Here is a 13,024-nt window from a genome sequence, read left to right as displayed (position 1 = left end):
GTAAAGTACACATATCGATTTACCTCACCATGGAGCCAGCAACAATCCCACCAAATGTATTCATATATATACTGTAGATACTAAATAAAAAAAGGTATGTATAGTATAGGCTACTGTATGTAGTAGGCATATAGAGTTGCTATTTGATTTCCAGCTTTCTCCCATGATAACCTTACTGACAATAAGCTTTACAACAGCAATGATGAATACACATTTGTGCCTATCAACATCTCTAAAAGCAACGACCTTCGTCTTTGTTGACCGAACCACACAGACTTTCATACAATCACGCACGCATGCACAAGCAAAGCAGCCACACACACACACACACACACACACACACACACACACACACACACACACACACACACACACACACACACACACACACACACACACACACACACACAGCAGTATACAATGATGATCACCTCTTAATCATCGCTTCTTCATCGCTCCCTGACAGTCCATATTTACATCCCCGCGCCCATACACCCGTGTTATATTCACATAGATGAAAATCTACATTAGATCCAATCCACCATTGCTGCATTGCTAAGGACTTTGGTAGGATATGATTTTTTTTTTTTGTTTTTATTTGTGTGGGGAGATTAAAAAAAAAAAAAAAAAACAAAAAAAATATATAATATAAAAAAAAAAAAAAAAATAAACAAATTTTTATTATTTTTTTTTTAAAAAATTAATAATTATTTTTTTTTTTATAAAAAATAAAATAAAAAAATTTTTTTAAATTTTTTTTCAAAAAAAAAAAAAAAAAAAAAAAACTTAAATAAAAAAAATTATTTTTGGGGGGGCAATTTATAAAAATAAAATAATATTTTTTTTTTAAATTTTTTTTTAAAAAAAAAACAAAACTGTATATAAATATTCTGAGGGGCAGAGGAACAACATATCTCTTGAGTCTGTATCTCCGGCGTTAAAGATAAACTGGAGGTTTATTGAGAGGGGAGAAAGTAATGAAAAAGCCACCAGCTCCCTTCTGCAGACCATGTGCCAGTAATCATTTTCCCAGCTTTACTGCACATACATATAAAAAAATATCTATAGTGCTTGTAAATTTCAAGCTGAAATTCAGGCCACACACAAAGTATGCAAGGTCGGCGCAGTGAGTGCATTGTTATCCCTTTGTATGTATGGAAAAGTAATGTGAATGCATGCTTGTGTCTGTGTTTTGGGGATAAAACCGAGCTTTTTCCGCCTATTGTCTCACGCTCCTCAGCTTGCTCTAAAGGCACCTCGGTCACAGATCAAAGTCAGGCTCACCCCAGGACCCCTCACCTACTGACAAGCCAACAAATTCTTGTCTAAACCCTTTAAGCACTTAATTGGACATTGCCGAGCCCAGATACTGCTCTCTGCTTCTTGTAACGTGTAGTGGGAATCCAATTTAACAGTAGGAACCTGCTTTTGGAGTAGGATGGGTGGTAATCACTTCCACAGTCCATTGCTGCAACATCACACCTGCACCTCCCTACGTACAGCTGTCACATTACCTAGCCTGAATTCTTTAGCATAGGAACAGTATTTATCAGAAACAATGCAAAAGGATTCCTCAGATATTGTGTGACTTATACGCTGCTGTCGCCTATGAGGAGGCGGCGTTCATCTACAGATACATGCAGTGTGCTGTACACAGATGAATAACAAATGTGTGACACCCTAGATTTTCCACACTCAATCTGATCCAACTTAAACTCAGCAGTGCAGCTGCATGGCGAGTGAGCTCATTTGGTACGGTTAAAAGCAGATACAGTCATCCAAGAATGCAAATGTAAACACTAAACATCCGATCCATTACAACGCCGGCTCCATCTGAAGAAACACTGTCTCTATTTGTATCAGCGAAGTTAACCTGTTCTAAAGAGTGTTAGTGGACAAGTCGGCACTTGAGTGTCAAAAACTGAATATGCTGCAGTCAGCCATGGCCCATATAATATTTATATGTGCCTATTTTTAAATGTTTAAACATCTCTCTTTCCTGTTGATCACAAGTATGTACACTTAAGGAATAAGGAAAAGTAAAGAGCATATGAAAGAATTTGTGTTTTTCTTGCACGGCTAATGCAGAGCTTGTAATAAACGCTTGGGTGAGTAAGTTCAGTAACTTTAACCTTGACATTAAGTGCACATGGCCTCCTCTCAGTGGGTCTCTACCTCCCTTGCTGGTCTTACTGGAACTCCTTCAGCTAACATGCATATGCATCTGTCCCTCTGGATAATAAAAAGGGATGTGCGGCGAGGATAAGAGGAAAAAAGGATGCATGCTGTATCGACTAGTTGGAGGCCCAAGGGATAGTTGGCACCATCCAGTGTTTACACCAACAGCGCAGTGACCTCCAGCCCTCCCCAACAGCACTAGCTCCATCACCTCGCTGCCCTCTCTCCTCCTCCAAACCAACACCTCTTTGTTATAAACACAGCTGAGTGCAGCGCAGCAGACAACCCCGAACATCTGCGTAGTGGAAAACAAAATCCTCTGGGGTGGAGGCAGAATGAGCAGGAGGGAGACGGAGGCAGCCAGACAGTCTGTCAGAGAGACAGACGGACACAGATCTGGATGGGGTACAAAGCCCCAACTCTTCTGCCAGAAGCCCTGTCAGATCCGGAGCTGTGGTGGAATCGGTTGCCTCTGGCCCCCCTGGTTTAAATAAGGCATCCAGCGTCCCTCCTTCCTGTATTAATACAACATAAGGCCCTGCTCGCCTGCCTCCCTAGCTGTTCCTGTTCTAGGACCCAGAATTGGGTGAAAAAAATGGGATAAAGAGTCTCTCACGCTGTGTGCTGTCCTGAAAGTGTGTGTGTGGTGTGGTCTGTGTCTGTGTTTGGGATAATGAGCCTACTCTACCATTCTGTCTCTCTAGTGAGCCTGCAGCTGTCCCCTAGCAGATAATATTTCCTGCGCTATTAACAGGGAGGCCCGACTCAATGTGTGTGCGAGTGTGTTTGTGTGTGTACAGAGAGATTTTCAGTTTGTGGCTTAATGTGTGGAAATGGGCCAGAGTCACAGGTCCCAGCATGAAGACGCCTCTTTGTCCGTCCTGGATTTGCTCAAATATGCTGATGATGGGATGAAACAGGGAGTGAATATCCGGACCTGGACAGATAGCAATACGCTTTGTCAAGGTAAAGGGATCTGTTGTGCATTGCATTTCCTCTTTTCCATAGGCCAAGAACAAAACACATCCTATCTCATCTGGCTTACATGCCTCGCTGCAAGAGAGCTCAGCTGACTGTGTATCAAACAACCATATCTATCAACGCAGAGGCTTAGTTTGCAAACATCTGTAGGGCCCTGCCAAGCCCAGTCTAACCACATTCTACTGTACTGTATGATAAATCACTCACAGGTCCACAGTAGCAAATTGGAGCTGTGCTCAGGCTAACCCAATTAGCAATTATCATTTCTTACATCCAAACCTTCCCTTAAAGGTCAGCTGAGATGGCTGAAAGCTCCCAGGTCCATCACCCCCACAAACTATCCTCTGTCCATCCACACACTCACACATAGGCACGCACACACATGCACTCTTTCCCCCTGGAAATTGAAAACAGATGTTTAAATGTCAAATTAAAATGAGATTCCCCGTACTGCCCCTCCAACATTAATGAAAATGAAGACTTAATGCCACACACAAGTCTGGTGGGTGGATCAGATGAGCTTTGTTCTAAGGAAATTAAACCAAGTACAACAAGCTTTCCTGCAAATCTTTGGAAGGGTACAAAAACAAACCCACCAGGGAATTAAAGATTTATCAGAAGGCACCCTGAGTCAATCCTGCACAGCATGGGTCTCGCCTTTGGCTTGGATCTTTCCTTGAAACAGAATGGACATGGCTAGCCCTAAGGGAAGCAGAATGAATGATAACAGCAGGGACAATGAACTAAAGAGGGGGAAAAAAAACAGAAGAAGGTAAGGAAAAGAAGGACTCTGCTACATATAATGAAATATAACCCATCTCTTTCCCCTGTCTCTCTTCCTCTTTCATCTGGACTGATCAGATTTGCTTCACAAACTGCCACAATGTTAGGCTATCAGGAGTCAAACATGATTTGATATTACCTGAGGACATACGGTAGGGGCAAATGGACATAACAACAAACACTGAGAAAATATCAAATGGCTAAGCAGCCCCAGATGTTCATGGTTATATGTGTCTCCCATTCATTTACTGCCAAGGCCTCTCTGTGATGCAGTAAGGAGACAAGTCAACATCTGAATAACAGCAAAATAAAAAAAGACCATATGAGAAAAGGGCTTGGATGTTCCGATGCTATTTATTTCACACGTAAAGAACACTGTCACATTTTCACGGTAGCTGCAGCATATTAAAAATCTACCCCATTCTGGCCAAACGACAAATGTATCTTTATTAAATTAGGGCTTACATTGGCTGAGCTCCCCTAAAGTGCATTTCTACTGTACAACATAATTTCTCTGCCCCTTCATGAGTGTTGTTTATGTCATAAGCAAAAATCAGACTTTTTCACAGTGCAGCTAAACCCTTCCATATTGATGCCTCCAGCTCTGTCCTGTGGGACTAACACCTTTCATTCTCTCCCTCCATGTAACTCCCACTTTGTGTCTAAATTCCCTCTCAGCATTTGACCCCCTTATCTTACCTCTCTGTCAGTTCACACACACTGAGCAGCTTACATCAAAGGCAGGCTCATAGCGATGGTGCGTTAACCCATGCCACTCTAATGCAAAGGCTGCTGCAGGTGGATAATTTGCCAGCGGCGTGCGTACAGTGTGTGTGTGTGTGTGTGTGTGTGTGTGTGTGTGTGTGTGTGTGTGTGTGTGTGTGTGTGTGTGTGTGTGTGTGTGTGTGTGTTTTCTCGGCATAAATCTGGAGTTTTGCTGGTGGGTGTGAAGACATAGCAGGACTCCTACTGTACTCTGGAGAACCACTGCCTCCCTTCTCTCCCTCCTCCTACTCATTCCCTCGTCTCCCCCCGACCCCACCGCCAGGAAGATGAGATTGGACACGGCAGACTCCCCTCTCTTTCTCAATCTGGCTTTAGTTCCTCAGCTTTGAGCTCATGCCCTCTTGTGCACCCTGCAGACACTCGATCCTGCAGCATAATACTGTCTGGGATAGATGATTATAGATAAACTTCTCAGCTATGTACACATACACAAAGATAAAACTGACAGGAAGGGAAGCTGTAAATAATAGTGGACATCACAATAAAGCCATCATACACATTTCAATCCTACAAGTTTTGTTCTTTTAGAATTTAATTGACAGATTTCACATTTATATCCAAATGCCATATTGATAAATCACGGAGAAAACAATACCTCTCTAGACAACCCGTGACATTCAATATGAGGTCACATCTGCAGAGTCACATTGGCTAAAAAAGCTTGACAGTCTAAATGCCTAGTCGACCGCAACACACCTTGTGGACACCCGTAAATATGTCAACAAGAGCACATAGACTATTACCCAACTGGCCTTTAGGGTTTGCACCTGCACACCGCGGATGCCATGAGGTCATCCTCCACATTCAGATGTGATGTCACTAAACAGTAACAGGATTCCCTCATTACCTCTTATAAACATTCAGAGCCTGAACAATAAACTACAGGAGTCCATAAGTTAAAAAAAGAAGACAAACACAGACATAGATGTGCCTGTCAACATGTTCTCTCAACTGTTCTTACTTGCTGTGGTATAAAAAAATGGACCACATCTCAAACGTTGCAGATCAGCTGAGACTGTGACACTGTGATGTGATCAGCATACAGAGAGTGAACAGCACATGTGCTACTAACTGTAGAGATATACAGATACAAATGTAAACCACGCCATGTAGGGATATGAATCAGGCTGGCCCGGGTGGTGTGTGGATTTAAGCATGGTTAAGGGGAGGGGGGTAAAGACATTCACACTGTGCTGTGCCAAGTGATTACAGTCTATACCTGGCACCAAGGGCAGATGGCTTTGCGGATCTTTCAGCGGCACAGTAGAGGGCATATCTGCACTCGCCGTGGCCCAGTGAGGCTGCAGAAAGCCAAGTGCAGAGGGTTCAATCTCAACGCTTCATCGTCTACATTACACACTCTTCAACACACACATGTAGACCTCATGCGCATGAGTATCCAACAGCAATTATGTCTCTACATAAAGAAACACAAGCATGTGCACACACACAGGCGCACACACACACCACATAAAGGAAGCCTTGCCCCACAGCCGCACAGACAGAGAGGCCATTGAGTGCCTGTGTTTGTTTAAATGGTCATAAGTCTTCTCGTCAGGCTTGGAGAGAGAGATGGCGTTTGGCGGACTTGGAGAAAGGCACAGAGGGCAGCAGGGAGGCAGCTTTATGTGAGTGACTGAGTGAGTGAGTGACTTGGCACCTCATAGTTCAATAAACAGTGCCTGTGTGATTGGAGTGCTGGGTGAGCAGGAGTTAAACTAAAATAAAGAGTGTAGCGAGTGCTGGGACAGCACAGGCAGGAATGTCGGAGAAAAGAAACAGCTTGAGAACAACTCTCTCTCTCTCTCTCTGACAAAAAAAAGTTTTTTTCTTAAAAAGAAAAATCCTATAAAATCCTGATAAGAGCACCAGCCACCACAATGCAAAGATTGTAATAATCTTTGCAAGTAATCTGTATGGGATTATCACATTTAAATGTAATGATTGAAAAACAAAAACAAGCCATCTGTGGATTTGTCAGCTTTTGACAGATCAGCCCCTACACTCTGTGTGCATATGAAAAGTGATTTCAACTCCGATTCTGAAGCAGTGTGTGTTACCTGGTGTGGAAACACAGCATCAGGTTTCGTGGTTACAAAATGCACTCAAGACATGTATAGTTTTCTCATTAGGGGTTGGCCAAGCTAAATCAAATATTCCGTCTACACAGCATAGAGCTGATGCCAGTGGAAGACATTCTGTTTCCATTCAGTTTCACAACACAGTAAAATAATAATGAGGGAGATAAAGGTAGAAGAAGCAGGTAAATCAAAAATTTTACTAGTGGAGAATTGTGTTCATTTGCAGCACCCTGGCAACAAAAGGTGATTTTGGGATAGCAACATTGCAGCAGTCAACATTGCACTGCCGATACTTATGATGCGTCTTCATTTAGCAAGCCAGGTTGGACTGTACTATTAGGGACAAATATGCGAGCTGTATGAGTAAAGCCTGTCTTCTATATTGTTAGTCTTTTCTATAGATGGAGCTCCACAGCCTACTCCCTGAAGACAAGGAGCATTAGAGAACCCCATCTCTCACCACTCACTGTACTGTGTCTCGAGCCTGAAGCTCTTTGCATAGAGATACAAAAGAGCAGATGTAACACTATATTACACACACGTATACCTGTACAGTATGCTTTCTCTCATTCTCTGCCACTATCGCCCTCTCACACACAGCACAGGCCGAGGCAATGGGGCTCTGTTAGTAGCCCATATCAGCCCTCTGCGAAGCTAGTTCATAAAGAATCTTCACATTCTAAGCAACATTCTTCATTTATGGAAAATTAAAAAGCATTCAAGCTCATCAAGCTCAAGCTCATTAAACCATCCTAACTCTATGATCAGTTAGTTAGTTTTTTCCTAATAAGTGTATCTCTTTAAGGACCTTGCTGTAAACATTTCCATTGGAACTACTTTCTACTCAAGTAATAGTTCCAGTGAAAACTGCTGACAGTGTGTTCTGTGGATTATCCAGAGTAATGGGGACATTGATTCTGGAAAGAGATGTTGCGGTTACATTTTTAAAATGTTAATGCTGTGAGCACAATAAACACAATTCACTTCCTTTGTTTTGGGGCACAAATCTCAGAGGTGGATATCTTAAAACCTGGCAATAAAACCACCTAGTTGCATGGCCAGACTACTTGAGTTAGTTGAAAGAAATGTGTTGTTTTTTGTAAACTCTTTCCTCTTTTTTGCCTTTCACGTTTCTCCCTGCTGTTCTCCCTTCTGTGTCTGTGCTCAAATTTACTAGACTGTGCTAGTCTGTCTGAGTCTTCACAGTGTAATAGGATTTTACTATTTGAATGTATGCACATTGTACATTTGTTACCATTGAATGTTCATTACAGTAAATCCCTTTACAGCTAGAAAAGCAGGCGTAAACACGCCAAGAGCAGTAGAATATCTTTATCCACTTGTGCCTTAATCCGGCTACATGTTTCACACAGCTCAGTTCACATTGTGTCAGTTATGTTTGCTGACAATATCTCACTGTGAGCTGCCCTCCCGTCTGTGTGGCCCCACCAGAAAACCCTCTCCCAGCATCTGCAAAGATGAGGGCCTTATTAAAACAATCTTCCCAATTAACATTCCAGGCCCCTGGAGCCCCAGCAGTCCTCCAGATATGACCCCTCCTCAGCTCTACAATGACAAAGAGGCTGTGTAGGGCTCGGACCAGCCACAGGACCCTTGAATATAACTGGACTAAGAGGGGGATGTGAGGCAACTTGTTTTTCTTCCTGAGGAACCAAAACCTGTTACATGTGTGCTTGTTTGTGTGTTCATCTGTGCAGTGTGTGTGTGTGTGTGTGGTGAGAAAAAAAGAATAAGGGAGCGAGAGGATTGATACATGAACGGATAAATGAGTTACCACCGGTCAGGGCGGCACGGTCATCGCAAACGCTCCTAATCTGATGTGACAGGCAGTGATATGGGCTCATTTGCACCGGGTGGAAAGCTCACGATCAGGCAGGAAGGAGAACTGTAAGAGGAGCTTGTCAGCTAGCTAACTCACACCATCAGAGAAATTACATCCATAAACACAGCATGCTTTCCCGCAGAGTGCCTTTTGACCCCCATCCGAGCGTTTGAGAACATCTGCTGCAGATCTTTTCACTTCTCTATTAGACTGAGATCTCATGGCCAGATTACAGGACGCTCCCCAGCCTCTCGCTCATCTTCCCATAACAAAGCTATATTATCGACAAACAGCGGAGACTGATACAGTGTTATTCTATACTCGTGCTGTACAAACAGGACCAGGGCAGGGGGGGGATGATATCATGGTGTGGAGCTAGAGATGAGACCTTTTACAATGACTGTGCGTCTGGCTTCGCTTCATGTCAGAGATAATGGAAATCACAAACATTATACAGCTCCTGCTTGCCTCAACTCAGCTGGACCTTCCAGTGGTTAACGTACAACTTCCACTGCTACAGCACAGTATGGCAGAGTCTAGTATGTTTGTGTCCAGGCAGGTGTGTTTGCTTGTGTTCTAGGTCCTTTTACTGACTATACTGCGAGTCTGTTTGGGCTACACCTTATTAATGCATGCTTAATGAGATCCAGTGGACATGCGGTGCGCGGATGTTCTCTCCGTAACATATGTCAAACAAAGTAATTCAAAGCAGAAAAGTTAGAAGCATCACTTTCATCTTAAGTTGCAGTAATGGAAACCATAGCCTTATACACTCAGTTTCCATTGAAAGTCTAATTTGATAGCGGTTTAGGAAACAGTGAAAAAGTGAGTGATTGTTGTGCAGAACAGTGCGCCTTGGTCGGAACCATAAACTAGGATTACATCAGCGGCTGTTGCGGAGATGACTGTGGAAGAGTAATATGATAGCGGAGGGGAAACAGGCAGGCACAGAGGAAACTGGGGAAGGAAAAAGCACAAGGGGATCCAATGTAATGTTACAGCAGATCCCTCAGCCTTTCGTCATGGCCACTTTCATTTCCACCATGCTGATCCCTCCCCAATCACTTTACCAGGCACAGGGGAGGCAGGGAGAGGTGGAAGAAAGGAGGAAGATGGACGAAAAGAGGAAAAGGTTGGAGAGGTTAAGTAATGTGTGGAGGTGGGGGGGGAGGGGGGGGGGTCCTCCCAGACATATAGGGCACAGGAATGTTAAAGAGGGTGAGACAAAGCAAATAAGGGTACTGGGATCCAAACATGTGCTGCTGCAGCAGCTCCAGAGGGGCACATCTTTCTCTGATCAGTTGCTGTCCACATTTCAATGGCTTCCACATGGACCCTAAACCCTCCCAGATGCACCCTGAGAAGATGAAACGATGTCCACATCCCTATCTAAGAGGGGATCTGTTACAGTGGGAAGAGATACCGATAGGAACGGAGCGAGGGGAATGCTGTCAGAGATAGTGTGCCAGAAAGAAATAGAGAGCTGAAATTTCATCTTTAGCACTTGCCCACCACGTGAGTGTGTACGCCTACATTGCCAAACACTTTGGAGCTATAGCTTTTCACTACATTTGTCAAGTTGTCCAACACGCATTATCAAGCATGGCTGATGCCAAGGAGAAAGTTTTGTTGGTGTGCCAGAAATGACCCTGATCCCTGTGAAATTGACAATGTGTACGGTTTCAAGACTGATGTTAAGCCCTGGATTTTCCATCTTTACATTTATATTAGATGAGGCACAGACAAAAGAAATGTTTTTTTCTCCTTTCTTTTATGGTATACTTTGCTACTGTTAACATGGCTGAAACATCCCGGTGAGCTGATTTATGGCATCTCTCCCCAGGGAACACAGCCAAGCCCAGCAGCGGGGGAAATTTACAGTAAGGCTACTGCACCAACTCTACTCAGAGAGGACTCTAAAATCTCTGCTAGATTTATAGAAGTGGGAGAGAAAGCTTTTCCTCCTCTGAGGTACTGCTTTCCTCTTGCGTAGACTCCCTGAGTTCTAGTTTGGCAGCCTGAGACTAGCCTGACAAATGGACAGGAGCGTCAAGGTGAATACTGTCTAAACATATTTTGTGTATTGATTGTGGTTTCTTAACTCTATTTCTGCATCAGCGTTGACTCGGCCTGTCCATTCAAATTCCATCCTCTCTATTGTTTTATCATTGGCAATGCTTTTATGTTTTTCAATCCAATTCTCAAGTCAAGACATTTCTGTCTGATGAAAAACAACAGGCTCATACAGCTGTCCATTAAAATCACATATGTTGAAATCATTTTTACTTTAGTAATGTAATGTTATGCTGTCTGTATAATGTAAAACAGCATAGGATGCTGAGAGAAGACAGACAACTGCTGGCTTTACTGGGTTACATTAAGAGAGAATATTAAATACTGGTCTCATATCTTTTCAATCCCATCCCCGGCTGGCTCTCTCTGTAATAATGTAGGTGATGGATCTGCAAAACATCGACATCAGAAAAAATGAATACGTGAAAACCTAATCACATTGAAGAAGCTTCCTCTGGCAGTTAATTCTCTTGGGAAGAAGACATGCCAAGGATGGTATGAAACCTATCAAATGTACGATATAATGAACTTATTAAAGATCAGCCGTTGGCATGTTTCAATTTTCTTTTAATAAGGGCAACTTATCCTCCTGGTTCTACTTTCTATTTTATTTTCTCCTTTTCATTTCTCTGTTGCCCGGTCCGTTGTGGCTGTAAGTAGGAATGCTATTTTTATTCTGACAAAAGTCTTTTTCATTATTTTCATGCAAAGATCTACAATGAACAAGCTTTTAACCCTAACCTTTAAGTCTTATCCCATCCTCTTTTCTGTCTGTTTTGCTGAGCAGGTGTCTACAGGGACAACCACCGGAAGCAGCAACCTCTAGTTCACCCCTTCATAACATTTAAAAAAAATACTCAACACGGATGCCATTCCCAACATCCAAAGGCATGTGGTCAGCCTAAAGCCCCCATGCATCACAGACATATTACTCTGAAAGGAAAAGAGGAGCCCGTCTGCAGCAGAGGAGGGGAAGCAAGGAGCCAGGTGGAGAGGGAATTTAAGAAATGGAGGAGAAAGAACTGGCTGGATGATTTGGAATATAAGGGAATGCAGGGCAGAAAGACAGAGAAGTATTGAGGGGGATGGGGTGGGGGTGGGGTTGTTTGAGGTTTTCTCCTTCAAAAAGGGATGGAGGGAGGCTTGTGAGCTCTGGACTGCTGTAGCGCCGACTTGGGTGTGCTGCACAAATTAGACTATGAAAAAGGTGAGACAAGGTAAAAAAAAAAAAAAAGGACAGTTTGAATCTTAAATCTAAAAGATAATGAGAGCGTCACAATGACGACACACATAGTGCCATACACACCTTGGCTGCTGAATACTTGGCTGAGATAGCAGTGTGTGTTAGCTTCCAGGTTCCACACGCAGGTTTGAGGGAGTGACGGGTTCAGTGTGTGTTTGAGGACAGTGGCCGAGTGTACACACACACACACACACACACACAGCAGTGTGTTAAGAGCGGCCGGGTTGTGTGGTCAGTGGTACATCTGATTAGCACCTGCTGACCCAACCGGTTCACCGCACTCACGGAGCAGCAGAGCAGGGGCGTATAACAAGCAAGCGTGAAGGCAAACATGAAACACTCTTCTGTGCCAGCACACAAACTGTCCCCTGGCAGACAGAGTGTGAGATCAACAAGCATGGGAAAGAAGCAGCAACAAACCACCATCCTCTCCCCCCTTTTGTATCTCCTCAACAAATTGAACAACAGCACAGAGAGGTCAGGACTCGGCGAACAGATAAACTCTCCCTCTGTACTTCCCAGCTTTCCTGAGATAAGACATGCCTAACGTGCCTCACATGGGGAGACAATTCACCACAAAATGCTGCCACCGCCTCGACTCTGAGCAAATCATCAAATAAATCCATGTTTAGTTTCTGCCAGGCTCAAATATGCCAACAAAGCCACGGTAAGAGTGCGTGCAGCTAAAAAGCGACACTGTGTTCAACAAAGGGGAAAAAACAAACCAGGGAGAGGATGTGATGGGGCTTGTTGCCCTCTGGAGCGGCACATGAGGGTGTTCAGTTTGTTGTGGGGAAGAGCAAAGTAAAACAGAGCAGTTCACGTCATGCGGGTGAGACCTGCCTGGGAGCACAGGCCATATGGGTGACATCAATAAAATGTTCCTCTCCCCTAATTCAACTGAGGGACAGTGGTGTATTCAGCAGAGTTGTAAGGGACTGGACATATCCCACCATGCATGCAATAGGTATGCTGTCCATTCAGAGTCTAATGCAGGGATCAGACATTGGGCATGCTGGTCTGACACATTGACCATCTCAAAAGGTTTGATCCTGC

The 13,024-nt window shown here is 43.7% G+C and overlaps 1 protein-coding gene across 6 annotated transcripts in view; it reads right to left on the bottom strand.

Annotated features, from left to right (window-relative positions):
• robo1 (roundabout, axon guidance receptor, homolog 1 (Drosophila)) overlaps nt 1-13,024 on the bottom strand; it is a 369,807-nt gene that overhangs the window by 47,417 nt on the left and 309,366 nt on the right. The gene's annotated exons all lie outside the window — the stretch shown is intronic.

The sequence above is a fragment of the Perca fluviatilis genome, chromosome 2 (assembly GCF_010015445.1).
Source record: "Perca fluviatilis chromosome 2, GENO_Pfluv_1.0, whole genome shotgun sequence".
Taxonomy (NCBI): Eukaryota; Metazoa; Chordata; class Actinopteri; order Perciformes; family Percidae; genus Perca; species Perca fluviatilis.
This window is presented reverse-complemented; position numbering and strand designations above follow the sequence as displayed.